Genomic DNA, 22418 nt, shown 5'->3' on the forward strand with positions numbered 1-22418 from the left:
ACGAAAGATGGCTCGGGGTACTTTTTTTCAATATTTAAACAAAAAAAAGGGTGACACTAAATGCAAAAGAAGATTAAATAAAAAATATCTCCAAATAAAAATTAATAACTGTTTTATACGAGTATGTCTAACTCGGACGTTCGCAGAATTGCGGGAATTTGCATAAAAGTTTTCAACACATATTGGATCTTAATTCACAGCTGGCTGAGATACGCATGCAAATTCTCTCACGGGCGTTCTCGCATGGATTCGCGTTACGCATATGTAACGCGCATATGCATGTTCACGACTGGGCATGACACACCGTTATCGGGTATTACGCTTTTGTCCGTGATAATCGGAAATGCGAATAATGTATGTGCATTACGGCGACCGTCGCGAAAATATTAAGTGTGAACCTATGCACGATATGCGCAAATATATTTATACGCGCGATGTAAAATTCAAATAAAATTAATCGCTCCGAAGGAATAAAATTCTTTCGGCATTGTGTTTAAATATGAATAGATCCGATGCAAATTTTCATAATAAATTATTCTGCTCATATTTTAAAATACTCAATACGTTGATTTCAATTTTCAAATTTTCCATAAATATTAATCGATCTTGAGAGAAGTGTTACAGCAGGCAGCGCCGAGGGAAGTTGCCGAAACATTTTACGGAACATAGAAACTGGTCGATCGGAGACTTCGCGCGATGGCTAGACCCAGTAGCACAATAACGTCCTTGACCCAGCTTGTATGACCGAAATTTTTCACCGCCACGGCCGCAAACTTAGCGAATGTGCGAAAAACTCTCGCTAACGTATATGGCAAGGCGGCCACCAATCGCCCGAAACGTGTGGAAAACACATTCTCTAACGAGCATCCAGGCCATTCGACATCCTGAAAACGGCCGAAACTTCAAATCGTGTTTACCCGAGGAAATGGAAATGAGCAGCGCGATCGCTCGGCGTTAAGTTAATAAAAAAGCGAAATTGCCCATTTCGCACGTCGACGGAGAAGCATTGCGGATTGTTTTCCAAATAGTCGTGAAATATTTAAGCAAATAACGCTGTGAATGCGTTCTCCGTGTCTCCTTCAATATGGCATATTAGATTAAAGATGATGTATCGGGAATCCGTCGCCATCCTTCGATTATTTCGATTTCCATAATCGAAGAGTATTCCAAGAAATAATTCATGAAAAACACATTTGCCATCACATTAATATTTCCATAGCGTTCACAATAATTTCGCGCGAAGAGCGATCATCTCCGACAAGCTTTGATGATTTATTCAAGGGCCGAATTCTGTGTTCGTTATAAAAGCTTCCACTCTCACACGATTTTTTCCTCAGTCTCTGAACGCATTTCATTTCGTACGGTCGATGAGATTCAATCCGATCGTCAGATTCAATTTCAACTCGCAAAATGCTCCGGTAAACGGGAAGTATCCAGAGTGCGGGAGGGAGCCTGGCGAGCCGAGAGAGATAAGAAGATAAAAGAGCCGCATTAAATTCGCCTTTGTATACCACGAGCATGCTCGCAGACCCGAAAAATTTGTCACGCAAAACTAAGATGGATCGTCCGGAGACCCTCGCTTGGAGGAACATCACATTTTTCGTCAGTCATGCCACTTATTGAGCATTAAACCTGCCGTTACTTCAACAACTTCATATTACAAAACGACGATTTAATAAGGACATTTTTCTTTTGTACAGAGCCGACGTTGCGTGACAGATGCGCTCGTAATTTCGACGCTGCTTAAATCGCACTTAAGCGTATCAATTCATAATTCTTACGTTACATCGTTCGGCAAAGAGTAATAAATTTATTTGGCTTTTTGTATTTAAATGAAAATAACGCTTGTTGTAGTTCACACCTCTAAATGCTTCATCACGTTCAACAAAAGTTTTATTAGACTGTCAAGCACAATTCGCGATGCGTACAATACTAATGTCGCGCGGACTATGATTTATTAACTCCGAAATTCAGTGTAGAACACGAGAATGCGGCATAGAAAATTCGAAACGATAAAGCTTTTCGTATAAAGCTCTCGTATAAAGATGTCACGCAAATAGAAATGTATATCTCGTTTGTAGAAATAAATCTCTTATATATAGTCGACTTAATCCTGAAAATAGTTTTAACGATTCTCAGATATACGCTGCATAATCCACCGACGTACTTTGCTCCGCAAAAAAAAACTGAGAAAATAGGGGTACAAAATGAGAAAGTATCCAGTTGAAGTTTTGTAATGACAGATTGACTGGCAGCAACAAGCGCAGATTGAATCCCGAAGAGAGCGACTGCGGAAAAGTCTTGGCCGAAAAGTGAAGTTGATTCTCGGATCACTTTGACGCACGATTTACTTAAATGTTATCACTCCCGGTTTTAAATCCCGTCTCTCAAGATATTACACGCATCACCGGAGTCCGCACACATTTTGTCTCATACGGTCGATGGCATCCAATCAGATTGTCAGATTCAATTCCAATTCGCCGGATACCTACGGCGAATAAAGGGACTGGCGGCGGAAATAGGGAGAGAAAAGTAACAATGTGGAAACTAAAATCAGTCCCTATCGCTGCAAGAAACGGCCATCTCGCTGGAGCCTGTTTAGGTTGCCGCGATTAATTATCGCGCGCTGAAACGAAATTAAAAGTTGATAAATTTATTTTAGTTAATAAACTATTTTAACTAAAGTTTAAAATTGGCGATAAGCAGAATTAATTGGCATTTTATCAATGAAGAGGTCGATGAGATTTTCAAATTAAGTTACGGGAGACGTTACGGATAGCCATTGTGCGGTAATTAAAAAATGTGCTGCTTTTTTTTAATTACAAAGCGGTACTCTGAGTTATCGCGGTTTAGCGAAGACGCGCAATTCGCCAAGATTGTTCATAACTCTAGTGTAGTTCGGCAAACTCTAGCAAAGTTTACATTCTCTTCCGCTTAAATTTACTCCGCTTAGTCCATCATAATCTAGGTTACTGATGAAAAACATAACCGCATCCTGATTCTTTGAACACTGTTCCTGCTTACGTTAACAGTTGGACTCCCTATTCTGTATTGTGTATCGATTTTACGTGGCCCAGGGCCACTCCATTGGATTTGTAACTTTTATTTTAATCTGCGCATTCCCGCGGAAAATTCCGGATTTTATCGTGCAAAATGGAGAAAAAGATTTCTTCTTGGTTTTTATACGCTTTATCAACAAAATTAAAATGTACGTACGAGTTTATCGTACATCTGTTTTCCGATGGAAATACTTTAGATATATTTTGAATTGAAATTTTTATTTTTCATACGCTGTTTATCTTTAAATAATTAGTAATAAATAAAATATTAAAATCACTTTTAATATTGCAGCAGCGTAAAGATACATATTTTAATCACCCGCGATAAATTATTAAAAAGTTATGAAAAATAAAACTAGCCTTTACTGTTCCAGAAACGTAAAATGTAAAATGAGGTGAAAAAAATCAGAAGAAGATTTATCTCCTTAATTATTTTCGGAAAGATTGCAGTATGGTGGCGCGCGATAGTTTGCAGAATGTGTGTTTATATCACTGGAATGTGCGCATAAAGAGCACAACGCAAACATAATATAACCCATAAAGATAAATGTGTAATTTTACGGGTCGGAGACACGCACATATGGACATTTCGCATTCCTATCTTCCTATCTCGAGCGAATAATCTTCATATCTTAAAATCGCAGAAATTTTTGCAGACTCCCCCCTTCGAACATATACATTTGAAGTACTAAAAGAACAGTCGTATACGCGAAGGAGCCCATCCGACGGCCGATCCGGAGAACGACGAGATCTCAACGGAAAGGCGCACGCCGACCGCAGAGGACCACGCGAAATGCATGTCCCATTTCGCACGGACGACGGCACCCAATCAAGCTCCAGTCCGGTTTCAATTCCAAACCGCGGAATGTCCCGATGAACGAAGACAGCGGGAAAGTGAGAGAAAGAGAAAGGACAATTCAGATGTAGGACGACGAGATCGGGGGGAAAAGTACGCGGCGATAGAGAGTCTCTCTCTCTATCTCTCTCTCTCTCTCTTCTCCCTCGCTCCGTTCTCTCCCTCACTCCGAGCGCAAGGGGGTAGGTAGGGATGATCTGGCCTACCCTCTGGTGCTGCTGGCGCGCGCGCTGGTGCCTTCGGCTTCCCCGGGACGGATTCGCGCTCTCGCCCGCCACCGCTCTCCAGCTTCGTCGCCGCGGAGCGCGGCGTCGCGCGTCCCCGCGAGAGAGCGAGGTAGGAGTAAGCTGGCCAGAGAGCTGCTGGCTTGCTCAGTCAGTTCGATACCGAGCGCTGTGGCGTTCGGTACGCTCCTACTTCCGGCGTGTATCGCATCATCATCGCTCCCACTCGTTCCCGATCGCCGTCAGCCGTCATCGTCGTTGTCGCCGCCGTCGCGTGCCGGGACTCGTTTCTCGACGGGCCCCCGGCGTCCGAGGGAGGGGGGGGGGGCGGGACCGCAGGTGGGAGGATGACCGGGGTACGAGCGCCAACGCGCGTGGCTGCCTAACGGCACGCGCGTAAACGCACCGTGAAACATGTGCGCTCCGTGAGAAGTTAAAAGCGCAAAGTACGAGATTGGAGAAAGTATATCGAAGATACACGAGAGATCGCGATTGAAAAGCCATCCCTTTGCGGCGGGGACAAATCTCGCTGCTTCACCACGGGCCACTTATTATTTGCCGGACCGGTGCGGGACAATGCCGTGGACCATGTGTACCTTTGCGAGACCTCGCTTTGTCGTCCCGTGAATGAGCCTTTGAATTCCCGGCTCGTGGCGAGCGGCGAGAGAGAGAGAGAGAGAGAGAGACTGGCAAAGGGGACGGTCTCTTTTTCAATGGTTCCTCGTGCGTGAAGAGAGCATCGGGAGAAAAGACGTGACTCTGATGTCGTCATTAGTGATCGTCCGGTGAGTATACGCTACTCGACTGCACATTCGATTTTTTTTCGCGTGTACCGCTACCTGTTAAAACGCATCGTTTCCTCGTGGCCGAAGCGTCAACGTAAAAACGTGATAACGGCCGAGCATTTACATAGGTTAGATTTGAGAGAGACGTCTTTCGCGTCTCGAATTCCCCCGAGCGGGGGAAACGTAATGCACGTAAGCTATTCGTCCCGTATACGCGTGAATTGAATTGAATTTCTCTTTCAGGCGACGCTTTCGCGGAAAAACGGCGCGACAGCCGAATGAAAATGTTGATTGCCCGTTCCGCGAATTAATCTGAAGATTGTTGCAATGACTCGCGTCCCCGGTGTGTGCGCGACGAGGGAAAGTGTTTAATTTTCTAATTGAAGTACGCGCTGGAAGAGCAATTTATTTAATTGCTCGAGTGAGAAGTTGCGCCATTCAAGATTGTTCGCGGGGAATTAACAATTTCGAGATGGAAACGGTGCGCACGGAGCAATGTAGCGTGTAATATGCCGCACACACGCAGTAGAGTATGCGCGCTCTTGCTCCGCCGTGCACGATAAATGGCGGGATGGTTTATAGTGAACGGGCATATCCCACGCACTTCGCATATCGACCCTCTTAGCATCTCCTGCCCTATTAATTAAGCGGCTAAGCAATGTGATTTCGGATGCCAAAACAACTCGAGGGCGGCACGGGTGGAAGAGTCACTGGAGACGTTCGCGAACAATTGGGGAGGGGAATAGAATCAACTGGCCATTTGCCAGAGAGAAATACGTGGTATTAAATTGAAAGCTCAACGATGCACGCACATGTGCATGCATATATTATTAACGAATTAATATAATTAAATGGGATACTAATCAAGCTGCTTTCTAAAATTCTCAGGAAATGGCGTGGAAAATAGAAATTGTGAACAAATAATATTCTGAGTCACTTTCATCTTTTTTTGAGATACTTTAATAATTGCTAAATCACTCGATAGATTCGCAACAATTTTTCTATATTAATCAATTGACTTTTCTAGCCATTACTTGCAATATAATTTACAATTAGTCCCAAAGTTGCGAGTTAGAAATATATACGTATTTTCCTTCAAACTTTATTATATTTATTTATAAATAATTTGCGCCTTGTGTCTTTTTCATCTTTGATTAAACTGTCATTTTAAAGCAAGGAGGTTTAAAATAATAAAGTAAAATTCACTAGTCAGTTTTTATTACTCTAACGTGTAGGTTATTAATTCGCGAAGAAACTTCTCGCAGTCGCAATTACTTCCATTTTAACTCCGTTTTCTTTTCCGTGTTCTTCAATATTATGTAATTTAATTTCTTACGTAAATTACAGCGGAATTGCGAAACGTTGCTCAAAGGAATTTCTTGCGCATTAACAAGTCGTGTACACAGTGGCATTCGCCGGTTTCCGAGATATTTGTTAATCGCGCCGCGCCAGGATAACTCACGAGCTCCAAGTCTTTTTAAGTAGGACACATTAAATTGCGAGGATGGGGTCTATGAACGGGGAAGTGGCTGCATTTTGCTGGGGGCGCGAAAGTTCTGCATTCGCGCCCGGGGACCGTCCTTAAAAATGCCGCGTAAAAAAAAAAAAAAAAAAAAAAAAAGAAACTCGCTCGTGCGCGGCGAGTGAAAAGGCTGCATGTTTTATAAAATGAGATGAAAACGAGCGGCATCGAATTACGTTCGTATCTCTCCCTCGCTACAGCCCGGCACTCGAGATTGCTGGAAGAAGTGTCAGACGTGGAGGGACAAAAGAAGGGAGGGGAAGAAATTTTATTATGTTCTTGGAAATATTCTCCTAAGACTATAAAGCGGAACGATGGGGCAGAGTAACATATATATTTACTGAGTGTACGCGGGCATTTGCGGAGATTGCTGCTAGATATTTTTTTTTTATCCCATCCGTCGCGCTGGAACAGCGGTAAAAGTTCGCGCGAACATGTGTCTGGTAAAGCCTCCTCGGCAAGTGATAAGTCCTTTAATGCTCTTACGAGAAGTTTCAGTAGATAAAATCGAGGATACAGAGCCGAAATTGCAGCGGTGATATATGATATATCCACCGAGCGGCTCGTTCTATGAAGATTCGCGGAAATGCTTATAATTCGAAAAGGAGCTCCTTCCGGCCGTATAAATCTCGCTAAACTTTTGTCATTACATTAATGAGATGCCGCGGGCATATTTGCCTCTAATTTCCAAACAGCCCGTGTAATGCTGCACTCGCGGTTGGATGAGAATGGAAGCGAAGCGAAATAAACCGAGACATATCGGGGGAAGGCGCGGGGCGATCCGAATAAAAGAAACTTCGTTTTTTTCCCCGATTTCATGATATTGAATATAAAGACGATCCCAAGGTCACTCCGAAGCACCGTAACCTTTATTGGGATACGTCCGGAAGCCGCGTTGATCCACCATTATCGCCCCTGCGCGGAATACGTAATGAAAGTGGCCCCGGCCGACTCCGACGCGCGCTCGGGCTTATTTCTAACCCCGAAGCGGACGATCGGGATTTTCAGAAAGGGAATCGCACGCGGTGAGAGAGATCATAAATTGCGATGTGACTTCTGCGAGCGTCGCTTGGCAATTGATAAACTTAACTTTTCATCTCGTTGGCTTTTGTTTAACTCTTCGATATTAAAATTTCTCGCCCGAAAAAGAAACAAACTTTTCAGTACATAATTTTAATATTCGTGAGCGCAAAGTTTAATGAAATTACGCTTCAAAGTTTGTGCTCGCAAAAAAATGCACAGACGTGATTTTAAGTTCCGCGAAATGTTCCGAAATGGTGAAAAAGGTCATATGTGAAGAATTTCGTGGCGCTCACACTGCCCCGACATAAATTTATATGAATTCAGCGAAAATCTGAGAAAATGTTAGAAATTCACAATTTTTGCAATCGCTCTCGATGTCGAAAGTAGGCAATTTTGATGTCCGATGAAAATGGATTTGTATTAAGCGAAGTGCGCGAGTTTATCAAACTTGAATTAAATCACTGTAAAATGCACAATTGGCGAGAAAGAGCGAGCAATACGAATAACAAGAATATGCAATACTCGCGTTTCGCAGTTCAGTTTCGTTGATTGAAGAATAACATTTTGCTGCTATCTTCATTCCGTTAACGAAATAATATACGTGCGTGTGTTTTCATACTCGAGTAACTTGATCGCTGAATCTGAACGGATCGCGCGCCATGTCACGGAGAGTTAATTCCCGCCATTTAAGGCGCTTCGTATCAATTAACAAAGCGCTCGTCTCATCGCGAAAACGATGCGGACGATGATGAAGAGTGTTGTCGGACGACCGGCGGTGACGCGCCATATTTTCGTTGCGGCTATCGGAAAATACAGCGGCGCGGCGTTTTATATAATGAGCCGGCAATTATCCGCGACGGGGAAGTATTGAAGACGCTCGGTTATGAGTATTTTTAGTATCAGCGGTGCGTTTCCCGACCGAGCCACTGGAAAATGTTTACAGCGGCGACGGTTTGCCGTGAGCTAGCAAGAAGGAAATGCTCGGCGTGTCTATCCGCCTGCGAGTCTCACTCTCCGCTCCGAATTGGACCGTCGCAATGTGGCTCTGAGAGAGACAGAGTATTTTTTTAATATATATTTGCCACGGATTTAGGGGTTGGCTTACGGAGCCCTCCGGAGCTGGCCCGATAAACGTGTCAGCGAGATTGACGCGAAGGGTTCGAAAGGGTGGGGGAAAGTGAGGGGGAAGCGCTCACCGACGTTTAACATTTTTGCTTGTGTAGCTGCAGAAAGTTGGAAGGCACAGTTGTGCGCGCGGTTTATTTTTTCACTCGCAGGTTTATTGAAATTTTATCAAATAACAGCTGTTATTTTATTGATATAACTGACTGCCATATATATAAATTTGCAACTGTCATTTTATCGATATTAAATTTCCATCAATTCGCAGCGCACGCGATATGTACAGTTATGAAAATTGTTGAGCGGCGGATTATAATGCCGGCGATGGACAATTAATAGCGTGAGAGTTTGCGTTTTGCGAGCGAGTGAAATAAAACCGCCTCGCCACTGTATCTTCCGCGTAATTCTGATCAAATATCACCTGGAAACCATTATCTGATTCAAATTGAATTCGGGACCGGATCAAATTGTCTCGAGCTTTATCCGTGATTATTTAGATTGATTCGAGGTGGATTCAGATCCACGCTATGTACGTCGCAGGCGAGCCGGTCCATTGCTTTGTTCATTTGCATTCAAAATGCTACACGCTATGTTCGATCGAAAACTAATCGCTTTCGAGAGCGCGCGATCGCCGCGCTGAACGGCACGAAGTCGATTTCGCGTAAATACGGGTAGCATTGCATGCGTCGCGAGCGGCAGACAATATCGGCCGAAAATGGAAAATCCGCCTCGCGCAGTCGATGGGGACATCGCCGTCTTTATCGCGCGTTACTTTTCCAACTAGGCCACGCCGGGGCAGGCTCGCGACTGTAGTTTTAGCCGCGACTGTTACAGCCCAACTTTCCTCGTTCGCTCCGTCTTAACTCGAGCGGTCTGGTTTGCCTGCAAATATTTGGGAAACCGGGCAAAGTCGTTTCCACATTCGTCGAACAATTTCATGAGCCAGAGGCGAGGGAGAGACACGACGGTGATGAGGCCGTTGCATGACTGCGAATGTGGGCGAGTGTCTATATGGCGCCGAGAGCCGAAACTACTGGTGTGCATTTCCACCGGCTGCATGTAACAAAGAGCAGAGAAGTGACGGTCGTTTCAACATTTAATGAAAGTTGAAAAGTTGCCGCGAATTAAGCTGTATGCATGACGTGTAAATAACGAAACGCTGCCAATTTTCACTTGACTGCGCCTTGGGAGAAACGCAAAGCTCAATTGCCAAAGTTTGCAGTAAATTAAAAGCTTTCGGCAAGTAATCGCCTCGCGTCAAAACTTTGTTTAAACGAAATTAATTTCAAATTTATTCTACCTGTGTTTACGGTGAAAAAAAAAATATTTTGCCAATTAATTGCCACAGATGGTTATCGTGTTTGGTAATTAATTGTAATTCCACCGAGGTTTCAGTTTCAAAATGGTTTCATCCAGTTAATAATAAATCATCGTTGTATCAATTATTGACATTTGACATTTGATTAGAATAACGATTGACGACTGTAATTAGAACAACTGATTGAAATTCTAATTGAAATTAATTACGCGGCCAATTTGAACTGTGAATCAAATTTTAATACCTACACTCTTAAATATAAATCAATACTACTTACTGTCTCACAGCTTATCTCAAAGAGATTTGATTGTAATACCGGAACAGATAATTATTCTATGATTTAATCGCGGCTAATTGGTTTTTCTGCACGTACAATGTAATCATTATCAGATACCATCGCCGGAAGGAGTTGCTTAACAAATTTGCCAAATGCAGCGCCTCGGATTGTTAAAAGTCGAACCTTTTAATTAAAAGCAAATGCCAGCGGCCTCATGATTTTTCCCAGAGTAAAATTACAAAGCGGGTAATAGAGTGTTTTTGTCAGAATGTCTGGGCTGATAAAAAATTCATTTTATCGTGCAAAAATGCAAATATTTTACTGCCACTTTATTTGAAATTTAAAGCATCAGTCAATAATTCGAGAACGCGCTATCTCTTTACTGCAATACCCAATCATCAAGTATAGTAATAGACAAAAACTTTTTGATCAACGATTTTGGACTTTTCAGGTATTGTATTCAATCGGATCGGCCGACGCCATATCTATGAATCAAGAGACGGCGATATCCCTCGCGGACGCTTGATCTTTTCAGACTTGCACGTCGGAAGAGAACTTGTTTTCTTCTGGCTAATAAATGATTTACTAGCAGGGGCTGTGGTTTTCCGCAGCACATTCTTCGCCGTTTGTTCCCTCCACGATGTGTCCACCTTTGGGCATACCGTGCGCGCCCTGTTCAATAAGAAGCACCATTCATTCTTGTTGCATCGTTGTTGCAGCTCCTCGGGGAACCAATATTTCCCAAGCAGTCGACAGCCGCACAGATTCTCTCCGTCGGTGACTTTGACATGTGTGTCTTTCCGGCCCTTGAATGATCCGACAAAGCTTCTAACAAGTTGTTACACATCGTACGCTCTTTGCAAATTGAAATGAAACGACGCCTGCCTTGTTGCTGAATGAATAAATAGCGATTTTGCATAACGAGCGATGAAATGTTTTTTTCAGCGAAACGTGGGAAACGAAATTTTACAAGTGCCGAAAAAAAAAAAAAAACATCGACTACGGAATTGCATTTTCTCTATTCAATTTCACGATAATTTTCTTTCAATAGATTTCGAATTGTACGATTTGTTGCTTTGGAATATGAAATGTCGCGAGTTAAATCATTAAAAAAGCATAACCGAAATAATTTGTGCTTAAAAATCAATTTTAATTTACATTCGAAGATAACTGCGCGCAATTCTGATAATCACATACATTGAAATATGATAATGCGGGCATTTGGAAATTTACAATCGCTATACATTAATTAATAATAAATAATATAATTAGTAATTTTCTGTATGCCAGCCAAGGTTGATAGGGGAATAACGGAGCCTGCAGAATCCATTGCAGCTGTCTTGTGCGTGACATTCCGATTTGTTAATGCACGCGATAATAAGCACTTCGCGGAATAATAGACATTTTTATTCAGCTTCGTTTCCCAGCATTTTGATTTCGCAGAACTCATTCATTGTACAGCTGCTTTTGTACACCTGGAACGCACTGCAGCCGTTTACGTTATATAAAATGATTGACTCGCACTACTAGTTGAATAACTCGTCACAATAACGCGACGAAATCAATAATCATCCAGACACCGGCACCCCGTTGTTGGTAATTGTAAAGCTATTCTTTGCGCCGGGTATTACATTTTGAAAATTTAATGTCTGGAAAACAGCAAACAATCGCAGTTACAAATCTTTTAATATTATTGTTTGCGCTTTAACGCAATTTTTGCGTACGCGCGTCAAAAAGTATCGAAAAATGTTTACATTCACTCGTTACAATTATCAAATAAATTATTTCCCCACTAAAGCGGGTCAATGCGTGCAAAAAATTCGCAAACACCATTCGGAGTATTTTTGCGAAATATAAATTTATAAAATTTAATACACGAATATTCATATTGAATTCATACGGATATCTCTCTCTCTCTCTCTCTCTCTCTGTAAATAAACGGAATGTAATTTGTAAAGGAAATCCCTTCTGAGAAAGCTATTTTTGTTTAACTTACAGCTTGTTTTATCAAGGCTTTGGTTATATCTCAAGATCGTTACTTCAGAAAGGGCAGTAAGATATCGAACATCGATGACCGTGCTAAAGCTTTCGACGTCTTAAGCAAGTGCTCACTCACCTGTGCCTTCTGAGACTTTTATATCGTCGAGATAAGATTGTCGCGCGACGCATCCCACGACATTCGACGGCTCAAGCGTAAATCGCTGTTGATCTCGAAGGCACGGATAATTGGCGATAACTGTACAGATGTCGTTTCTGAGGAGTAAATGGCAATTAAGAGAGGATTACGCCGAAAGGGGAGAGATTTTGTGTCTTCTCGCGAAAGCCTTCTTCCACAACGGCTCCCGCTTTCTTAACGAAGTCTCGCTAAATTCGCCGTTTCGGCGTCTGGGGATCGATACTTTCCATGCACGAAGTTTCTCTTCGTGCGGTGGAGCGGCGAACATTAAGGGTAAACGAATGACATTTCTCGGGCGTACGTGGGAGAGGAAAGAATTGCTGCGCGGAGACCCGCAAGCATCGTACACGAGGTGTCCTCCGGGTTAAATATTAATTTCTGCTTTAAACTCGCAGGTAGATGGAAAATTTTCCGCACCGCGGAACGATTTTGCGTAGAAATGTATTTTACAAATTGTAAATACAACATCATATTGATATTTTATTAATGCAGATAATCATGAGATAATTAAAGGGATCAATTTGTGCAAATTGATTAACAGTCATTGGAGATTAATATCAAGAGTCACTAATCAAGCCTACTGCAGTCAAAATTATTTATGTTGACAATAATGTTGATCAATGTTACGTAACAGACCCTATTTATTTCTAATTATAATAAAAGCGAGTGAAATGCGGTTGTTGAAAAGTTCACTTCATACACAGCGGCGGTGACTGTCGAACGAGGTACTTAGCTTCCGATAAACAGTGTAAATATTTCCAACGCATTCGTTAAACGATTACGCCGTCGCGGACGTCGCGACGGCTCGCGGAACACGGCGGGGGAGTCTAGCGAGCAATAAACGATATTTTCATGTCGGCACCGACAGATACAAATGGCAGCGCACGCGACGCAAGAAACGTCGCGAGATAAACAGCTCCTCTTATTTCCGCCGGCCAGTTTTGCACCGCGCAATCTTTTCACGCGACAAAAGCGCGCATTTAGTCGGATTACTAACGGGTTGTGACTACACTGCGGCGAACAAGCGGCAATGAAAATTGGGCAGGATACCTCAGCAGGGCAAATTTGCGTATCGTCTTGTGTACTGCGCAATTGAGAGATTATCCCTGCAAACACACGTGATTGACTAATTTTCATTATCTCGATCGATACACGCACGTGATTCAAACGCTGCCCTACTTTTCACCGGTGTTTTTCTGTGTCGCGACTAGCGGCGCTTTCTTGCATATTATATTTACAAATTCAATTTGTTGTGTTTATTAGAAAATTTGCCTGATAAAATAATTCTAAAATCTGGCATAGAAATATATCGGCCACGCAAGCAAGACACAGACTTTCTCAAGCAAATGATTCTCGTGCTGTGATATTGTTATCATTTCTTTTTTTAATGGAGAAGGCTTGCTTTGAGATGCGTTTTTTGTCAAACGATATATATATATAGCGTTTTAAATTATTTCTCCGGAGAAAATCAGAATTCAGTGCTTGACAGATTAATATTACACAATACACGTTAATTAGACTAGTGTATGATTTAATTCTGTAAATGTGTGTAACATTACTCGAGCGCGTGACTTAATCCTGACGCCTAATAAAATAATATCACACAGGTTTTCTTCTCAAATAGAATCTGACTAGAGGATTAAACGATCCACTTAATCTTCTAGGGAGTTAACTGACTAGTGGGTTAGTGGATGGCTCGAGTGATAAATCAGATGGACTATGCGTAGTCCTGCTTTAATGTAATTTGTGTTAAGTAATGGATTAAATGTGTAGTTCCTCTTTAACGTAATTCATACTTTAATGGATCAATTAATAAAATTTTTGCGAAAAAATAGCATCTTCTCAAAGAATTTCCGCCACGTTATGCAAAGAAAGCAAAGAAAGAGTGACGCGTCTTCTTATACCATCTTCATGAATAGACAGCCGCGCGCGCGCGCGCGCGTATTCCTCGCGTCTATTTCTGAAGTTTAATAACGGTCACTCGGATTGAAAGAGTAAGTTTATACGGATGAAAGATGAGACCGTCGCAAGATATTCGAGCTTCTCCAAGATAGATTCGATTCTGCGGTTTTGATAGATGACAAGAAAAAAAAATATATTTATTAACGACATTGCAGCTGTATCGTGCAATTTGTATATTTGCGAGAAATGTATGCATATTTCATGATGGAAAAGAAATTGATTATTATTGGTGCGTGATTCTGATAGATGCGTGTATATATATATATATATATATATATACACGTCAGGTGTAATGGAAAAACTTTACTCATTATCGCAAGCTCCGATTCGCATATAATCATTTTTATCCGCAAATTCGCGATCTTTTATTTTTCCTTTCAGGCGGGTGTGTAGATGAACCCGCTTCTTCATATTTCTCATTAACTATGAATAGCTTATGCATATGAATTCTCGTTGCGGGAATGAAACCTATTCCGATATCTTTAACGTATTTTACATGCTTATCCGCACGTTGTAATGACTGAAAGTTTTTATTCTAATTTTTAGCGTATTTTTAAAATATGTATTAGCATTGAAATAAGTTGCCAGGGGAAATGAATCGTCGCTTGATTACATTAATTTGCCATCTGTCTTAGTTATTCTAATAAAATATGCATTAAATTGGAAAATTTTTTAATAATAATTTATATTCACACGGCGAATAATAATCAATACGTTTTTGCACACAGCACAGGTATAATCAATCGTAATCTATAGCTTAGCCGTACGCTAATCACAGATATATGTCAATCGGTCCTTCGAAATATCCATAAAGTGAAAAATAAAATGTGTCCGGCTAATAGGCAGATAATACTTGATCCTCCCTCAGCTTAGCATTTAATGGCGCAATATGTCCTTTTTTTAAGCTCGAACGATAATTAACTCATCTCTAATCCATCACGAAACGAGCGCAAGATGGGATTACGCTAGGATTCATCGTAACCGCGGACTTTCATTAGCTGTTGCAGCTGCATAATGCTTTACGTGTGCGCCAACTATATCGGATTTCATTCATAGAACTTATCACAAATTTGTTCATAATTTCTCTAACAAATGTAAGCGCTATTGGCCAAATCGGCGAACTTCAAATGGAAAATCAAATTAAATCAAAGGATCTGTGTTTTCAATAGAAAAATTTGTTATTTTTTGATAGCAGCAGCTCGACAGGATTTAACAGATATTATTCCCAGCTTACAAATACCGGCTTCTATCAGCTTATTGTAGATACTTCAAAGGTGCGCATAATATATCGATTTGTTTCATATCAGATTTGAAAAAAAAAACGTCCTTAATATGCAGGCAAAATACTTGTTTTCCATTAATAAATTTGTTTATTATTCATCGCGTAATATTCGAGAAAATGAGTGAAAAGTTATACAAATACTAGCTTTTATCGTAGATAATGATGCTTCAAATATGAATCCTTGTTCGCAAACTCGTTATGCGTTAACTCGTTTATAATAGATTTCACGAATGCACACGTTTCCCGGCAAATGGATTTATTGTTCTCCGCGCCGCGTAACGCCTAGGAGCTCGGGCAGGATTAACCCGAAATTATTGACAGCTCGTAATTACCGGCTTTCATTATCTGTTACAGATCATGATGCTGCGAATGCACGCGAGTTTAATGCCTGCCAGTCATCGCGCCGTAATCGCTTAAGGTCAGGCGGCACAGTCGCTCCCGGTCAGTGAAATCTCGTCCGTGCACAGGCGTGCGTGAGCGGCGCGCGCTAATTTCGTCTCCCGAAATTGGTCGGGTGACCCCCCGACAATCGAGCTCCGGGCAGGAATGTGAGAGCCGCATTTCGACGCGCGTCACCGGACCGGATGCTGCGCCGCACGATCAGCGGCGTTCGAACCCGCCGGAACGAGGCGACGGCCGGACGACGGACTTCCGAATCCGGACGGATAAGCTGCGTCGGCGATATCGAGCCCGAAGGCGCTCGTCCCCTCGAAGCGACGGCGCCGTCAACCTCCTGAGAGTAACCCTGAAAAACAACGACCCCGATCCACGCTCCAGCGCTCCGCCGTCGTATACGTCATCGGTCGCGCGATCGATATATCTCTTGCAGCGGATGGACGCGCTTCCGCGGACGACAGACGCGCGGGATCCCCTATGCACACGTACAGCCGTGTCATAGTGCGCGAACGATCCAGAGTCAAGGTCGAATCGGCCATTCCGATCCGCCACTACGATATCTGAATCATGGGCGGACGCGGTCGGAAATAGCGCGCTCGATATCGTCTCCCGGCAGATACTATTCGTGGCCGAAGCGAGCGTGTGCCTGTCTCTGATTGGCACTAATCGCGACTGAGATCGAGCTCCTTTTCTCTGTCTAGCTGTACCTCCTCGGGGCTTGAAGCGGATATATCGCGATGATAATGCGGACATTTCGCGGATAACGGTTGCTTCTGCAGAAATAGATATATTGCAAATGGAACTCGGCCACTGAATGGTACAAGTGAGATATAAAACTTAATAATTCACCGCTTAGAACTCTAATGCGAATGTTCCGCGAGCGGAAGTGTCTCTAAGAACGGAATTATCGCAGATAAAATGGGATTTATGAGTACAAACAGTACAAGCACACGGACGTAGCAGTGAAAAATGTGATTTGCCAATCGAGCTAGTTTGCCGAGCTTAATAAATTACGAGGATATCTCTGATCGTTGAATTCTGAAGATTGAACGTTTAGATTTTGCAAATGCGATCGGAATCAGCATTAAGCTCGGGATTATTTGCGCGCTTCATATAGTTTTATAAATGTCTGATTATTTTCACGATAGCGAAACAAATCGCGCTACGTGCCGTACACGTGCGCCACAAATCGACTAATGATGAGCGATCGATGATGTTGAAAAAGCCGTAATACAAGAATCTTGAGGATATTCAATATCACAGGCAGGATCTCGAATCGCAAAAAATCGCGAAACATCACGATGGGAATAACGGCGCAACTGTTGCTGCCATAAATCAGGTCAGTGTTTCGGCGCCTCCTGCCGGAGATTTCTGTGCGCGGGGCGTGTTAACGCGACTTTAAATACGGCGCTACTAAAAACTAGCATGACGCGGTGTTTTTTCTGCGGTGACGACGCGGCAAAATGCGGAAGCGCGAAAGCGGGTCGCGCGATATCCATTTTGAAAGGAACCATTTTAACCACTTTGCGCTGAGGAGCATTTCACTGGGGAAGAGGTGCGACGCGTAAACGCCATCATCATGTAGAAAGAGAGATCCGCAAGACGTCGACTTAAAGACTCGAGAATTCCGTCGGCAGCGACCTATCTAGCGCTTCACAGGTACGTGACTCATATTTTTCCTCGAAATAAACTCCGGTATAACTCCGGAAACACAGACTCTTATTATATTTACCAACAGCATAAAGTATCTTATAATGCTGAGTCACAAAAATATCAAACGGCGGATTGCAAAGAAACTTGCGGCGCAACAGCAAAGCACACAAACGGAAAATATTGTAGGATTAAAAATTGATTTTTAATCTTGCGACATATCCTTCCTTTAACGTTTGTAAATACCGCTAATTGAATCCTTCGGCTCTCGCATAACCTCTGAAGATGTTGCACACTTTCTCGTTAAATACCTTTTGAAGCAATATAATGTCGACACAGCTATGTCCGTTGTTATTTTAACGATGTATCAATACTACGCCCGAAGTTACATATAGAACACAAGTGTAACACTTGACCCGATTTTCTAACTTGCAATGTACGACGCCTGAGATAGACGAATCTTGTTTGCGCTCGCTTCTTTGGCGACATTTCAGAACAATATTCCATGGGATTAGATGTTTTTCTTCCTAGAAGAGGGCCGTGAATAAATGGATACTGTTTGTCAATATTACGGGAAAACGAAAAATTTAATATATTAGAATATTATTGTGCGAAGACGAAGAATCAATAACAAGTGTTGCAAATTTTTGTTAACTTTCTAAAGTCGTACAGTCGTCCGGCATGTCTTTGTGCCGAATTTGAATAGCGTATGCGAGATTTTATCTAAAGAAGACAAAATTGCGTGCGTTGAAGTAACTGAATAATTCTCTCCTGACGCAGTGAATTATTTCTGAATTGTGGAAAAGCTGCGCGACAGGTTTGCTCAATTTCTCAAGTCTGTTAATTTGCCTTGAGCTCTGTGCCATAGTCAATTCGTCACCTGTTGATCTCATTCTTTCCGGATTTGACGCGAATTGGACCAGATTCAATGTGCTAGCACATCGTCAGCCTCCGGAATTTACGGTTTGGGAAGAATTAAGTGATCGAGTAGTACAGGCGTTGCTTTAAGCGGACGTTACTGGTTCGTACAGTCTCGCGGAAAAATACGGGCATTTTGATACATTGAAAAGAAAGCAGGAACAATAGTGACATTTTCAGAAATATAAATTTCAAAAATCAAAATCTTACATTGAGGAACAGTGCTTTTTAAAAAAAAAATATATATATATATATATAATGAAAAATAAAATCAATTTATCATTCATTTTCATACACTTTTTTGGTAACACGTTTAAATTTATTAACACATTAAAGATATTCCCGAAAACTTTGTAAGTCTTTATATTTAGATCAGGCGCCGCGAAACCGGGGGGAGGGCAGAAGGGGCGACCGCCCACCCAGAGATAATTCAGGGGGGGCTACACCCTCCTGAAATTTTTCTGTTTTCTTCAGGTATTTCATGATCGAAAATATTGAGCACCAAATATTTACATCAAAGATGAAAAAATGGGTTATTTTTTTTCTTTTTTTTTTTCTTTTTTTTCTTTTTACTATTTACTCGTTCAATTGAAGTACACGAGGAAAATACACGAGTAACGAAGAAGATTAAGCGTATTAAATTAATTAGATTAAAATATTTTTCATACATTTATACTACCCACTAAGTGGCCTATTATTTGGTGTTTGAATGGAATTACATACATATTATGAATGTATTATGTATCCTCTTTATAAATTTTGCCCCCTCAGACGAAAAATACTTTTGCGGCGCCTGATTTAGATTATTTGAATACAAAATTAAGCTTATACAAAATTGTATTCTCAGCGACTAAATTATCGTGAATGTCGTCAAACTTACTTCAGTGTCAAGTCGAATACGATGAATAAAAAATAATTGCGTTAAATTTTGCATGAAGTATAGCACAATTAGGTCGCAGAGACATAATCTAATTTCAACGATAAACGGCATATTGATCTCTGAGCGGAAAGATATGAAGAAGATGCAGAAAGAAATGATGAAATTGTTAGAGCCTGAACGTGACTTTTAGCTTATGTAGTATTAAGAATCGAGTCTTCGACTGCAGCTTAATAATAAAGGCAGACTTAACTCTATAATTGGAGAATCGATTACCCTCGCGTATATGATATCGTACGAATTCAATATCATTACAAAATAATGAGTATTAAATTCCATAAGGCAACCTAGCAGATATTACGTTGTGAAAGATTAAAGGCGGATAATATACACCTTTAATATTCTCTCTTAAGATCGCTTTATCCAACGGAATTTAAATTTTTCAAATAAAAATTGTTTACACGTTATTTAATCATTCGCGTGTGCATATAAGAATATTAAAAAATGTGAATTAGAAAATGGACATACGAGAGAAGAAATCTAACAATGAATTTATTGGAATAAAAGTAATCGTTTCTTGCAAATTTTTCCTGTGAATGGACGAAAATGTTTGAGAATCGCATTGCTCAATTTTTACTGCCGCTCGTGAAATGCGAGGTGATGTTTTGACGAGCGGCCATAAAATTCAAAGAATCGCGCGTCATTTTTATTCAAAATCATTCGATACCTTTCGCGTTTTCCTGCTCCCCTCCCCCCCTTTTGCCGTACCAGCGCTGTGCTTTTCAATTTTGAATGCTGGAACGCGATTATCTGGCATTTTTCCGGCATTCCCGGGGCTGTCGTCGAGCTCCCCACCGGAAATCGTTATGAGTACCCATCAGGGGAACTGATGCAGCCTGGCTTGATGCATCCATCGATACCGATTCCCGGGGCGCGCTCGAAAGTTGTTCAGGCTTCGTAAACACGGAAATCATCCACTCGAAGCGCCCCGCGGACGATAGTCGAGTTTCCCCCAGTTAATTTGCGCATTACCGGTATTGGCATTTATATCGCGCTAACGAGACGCGTGGCGAGAAAGAGAACGCGAGAATCTGGAGTGCCGGTCCGCTGATTTTCTTCAATCAATGGCGAGTGCGCCCGGACGGTAATAACTCGGCATTACGCCTTCGCGTAATTACATCGCGGCAATTTGCCCGGCGTAACGAGCTCGTAGTCGTTCGTAAATGTCCGCGTAAATTGAGACTAATGCTCGAAGTTGCACCGCAACAATTGTAGAATTGTCTTGACCCCGTGTCGGCTGTCGCGACGGACGAAACGTTTCGGCGTGTCCGAATTGCGCCGATCGCCGCAACTTCCATCGCACTCTCGCGAGCTGCGTAAAAGTAAGTGAACTTGGCGTTCGCGCGGCCACATTTAAGTTATTCAGGGGGATCTCGAAGCTGACGTAGAGCGGACCAGACTCGAAATGGATTTGCAGTCTGTACGTAGAAGCTCTTACGGAGCCCGGGATAAAAGTCCCTCCATTCAGACGCATCAGAAAACGGGGGCTTGCGTACGTGGAGAGGCTTGACTTCTTCGAGAATGCTTACGTTTCTGTAAAAACACGTTGCAGACGGGAGAATGGCGCGCACTTCTTTTATCGAAAAAAAAAAAAATCTATCCATTTATTTCCGTCATTATACGTTCCATCGCCACGAATTCTCTATCGATATCCGGCCTGAGAACCAATTTGATATTCCGTCGCGGCGGATAAAGTGCGCCTTTCTTCTCTAATGTGACGATAATGATTATCATAGTCAATAAAGGGCTGACGATAAGTTAGAAATTTTTTTTTTTTTTAAATCAGAAAGCTTAATATTAAAATTTTTTATGAAATTTATTAGAATGTAAACTCTATTATTATTATAATTATTCCGAGAGAAATACGGATAGATTCATATTTTGAATGTATTGTAGTTATTATCAAAATATTGTTATATATACTTAATTCATTAAAATTCAAGTTAATTTCGATTAATGTTTGTGTTTCGATTAATAAACATTTTGTTTTCGCGTTTCTCCGTTGAGATTTCCGTAAAATTATTGTTGCACGTGGTACAACAATGGATATAATTGTAATGAACTATTCCGTGAAATTTCAGTCAATGAAACAATCCTCTCTCTAACACAAATTTTCGCCTGAAAATCCCGAGGGAAAAGTCATGCGTGAACAGCGATCAATTTTGCGGTAATAACATTAGCCGGAGTTGGAAAACGCGGATGCGCCGAATTATGCAGAAATCCGTTGAAAACAAAACGCACGGGAGCGGACGTTATCCGAAAATGTTGAACGGCGCGCGCGTTAGGGCATATCCCATTCATCATTCCGATAATCCCATGCGAAATCGAACCAACAACCGCCCAATAATCACGCTAAATGGGACTGATTCGATAAGCATCGTAAGTTCACGCCCGGCCTTTATCGCACTTCTGCGCGTCACACGGAGCGACGTCATCGCCGTACCGTTTACCATTGTCGGAAGAATAACAGCGCAAACAGAGTTAGTGTGTTTTGTTTCGTGAAATAATACGCTGTCAAAATTCGGTACGGTTCACCCTACGCTGTATAATTTTTGATCGCGCTCTAACGCTGTGAAAACTGTACGTAGTTAGTGTATTGTTTTTATTATGCGATAACAGCGTGTTTCCCGACGAAGCCAGATCGCATCTCTGTTGTTGCTTTCACGCGTACTAAAAAAGGATTTTAAAGCCGACGGATTGACTGAGAGGCACGTATGGCGGAGGAGGGAACCATTTTTTGCGGCTATTTTTCACTACGAAAGTTTTCACGATATTTAGACGGTCCTTTCTCAGACGTTCTACAAATCTCTCGTTGTGGCGCCTTGTAGTTTTCGTTCACATGCATACATTATGCGTTGACACATGCGCGCAGTAGTTAAACTATATTTTTACGTGCATCAAACAGTTGCGA

General features: G+C 41.9%; 1 protein-coding gene across 4 annotated transcripts in view; it reads left to right on the plus strand.

Moving 5' to 3' along the window:
* The first annotated feature begins 4194 nt into the window (after positions 1 to 4194).
* Positions 4195 to 22418, plus strand: part of LOC105676550 (retinal guanylyl cyclase 2) — a 47439-nt gene continuing 29215 nt past the window's right edge. For 2 of the 4 annotated variants that reach the window (XM_067351584.1, XM_067351586.1), the window contains exons 1-2: positions 4198 to 4924; positions 15961 to 17661. The gene's annotated coding sequence lies outside the window, so the exon portion shown is untranslated. Of the gene's footprint in view, positions 4925 to 15960; positions 17662 to 22418 lie in introns of all 4 variants that reach the window. The other 2 variants (XM_012374548.2, XM_067351585.1) reach the window with 2 other exon arrangements.

Source organism: Linepithema humile, chromosome 3 (genome assembly GCF_040581485.1).
Source record: "Linepithema humile isolate Giens D197 chromosome 3, Lhum_UNIL_v1.0, whole genome shotgun sequence".
In the NCBI taxonomy this organism is placed as follows: domain Eukaryota; kingdom Metazoa; phylum Arthropoda; class Insecta; order Hymenoptera; family Formicidae; genus Linepithema; species Linepithema humile.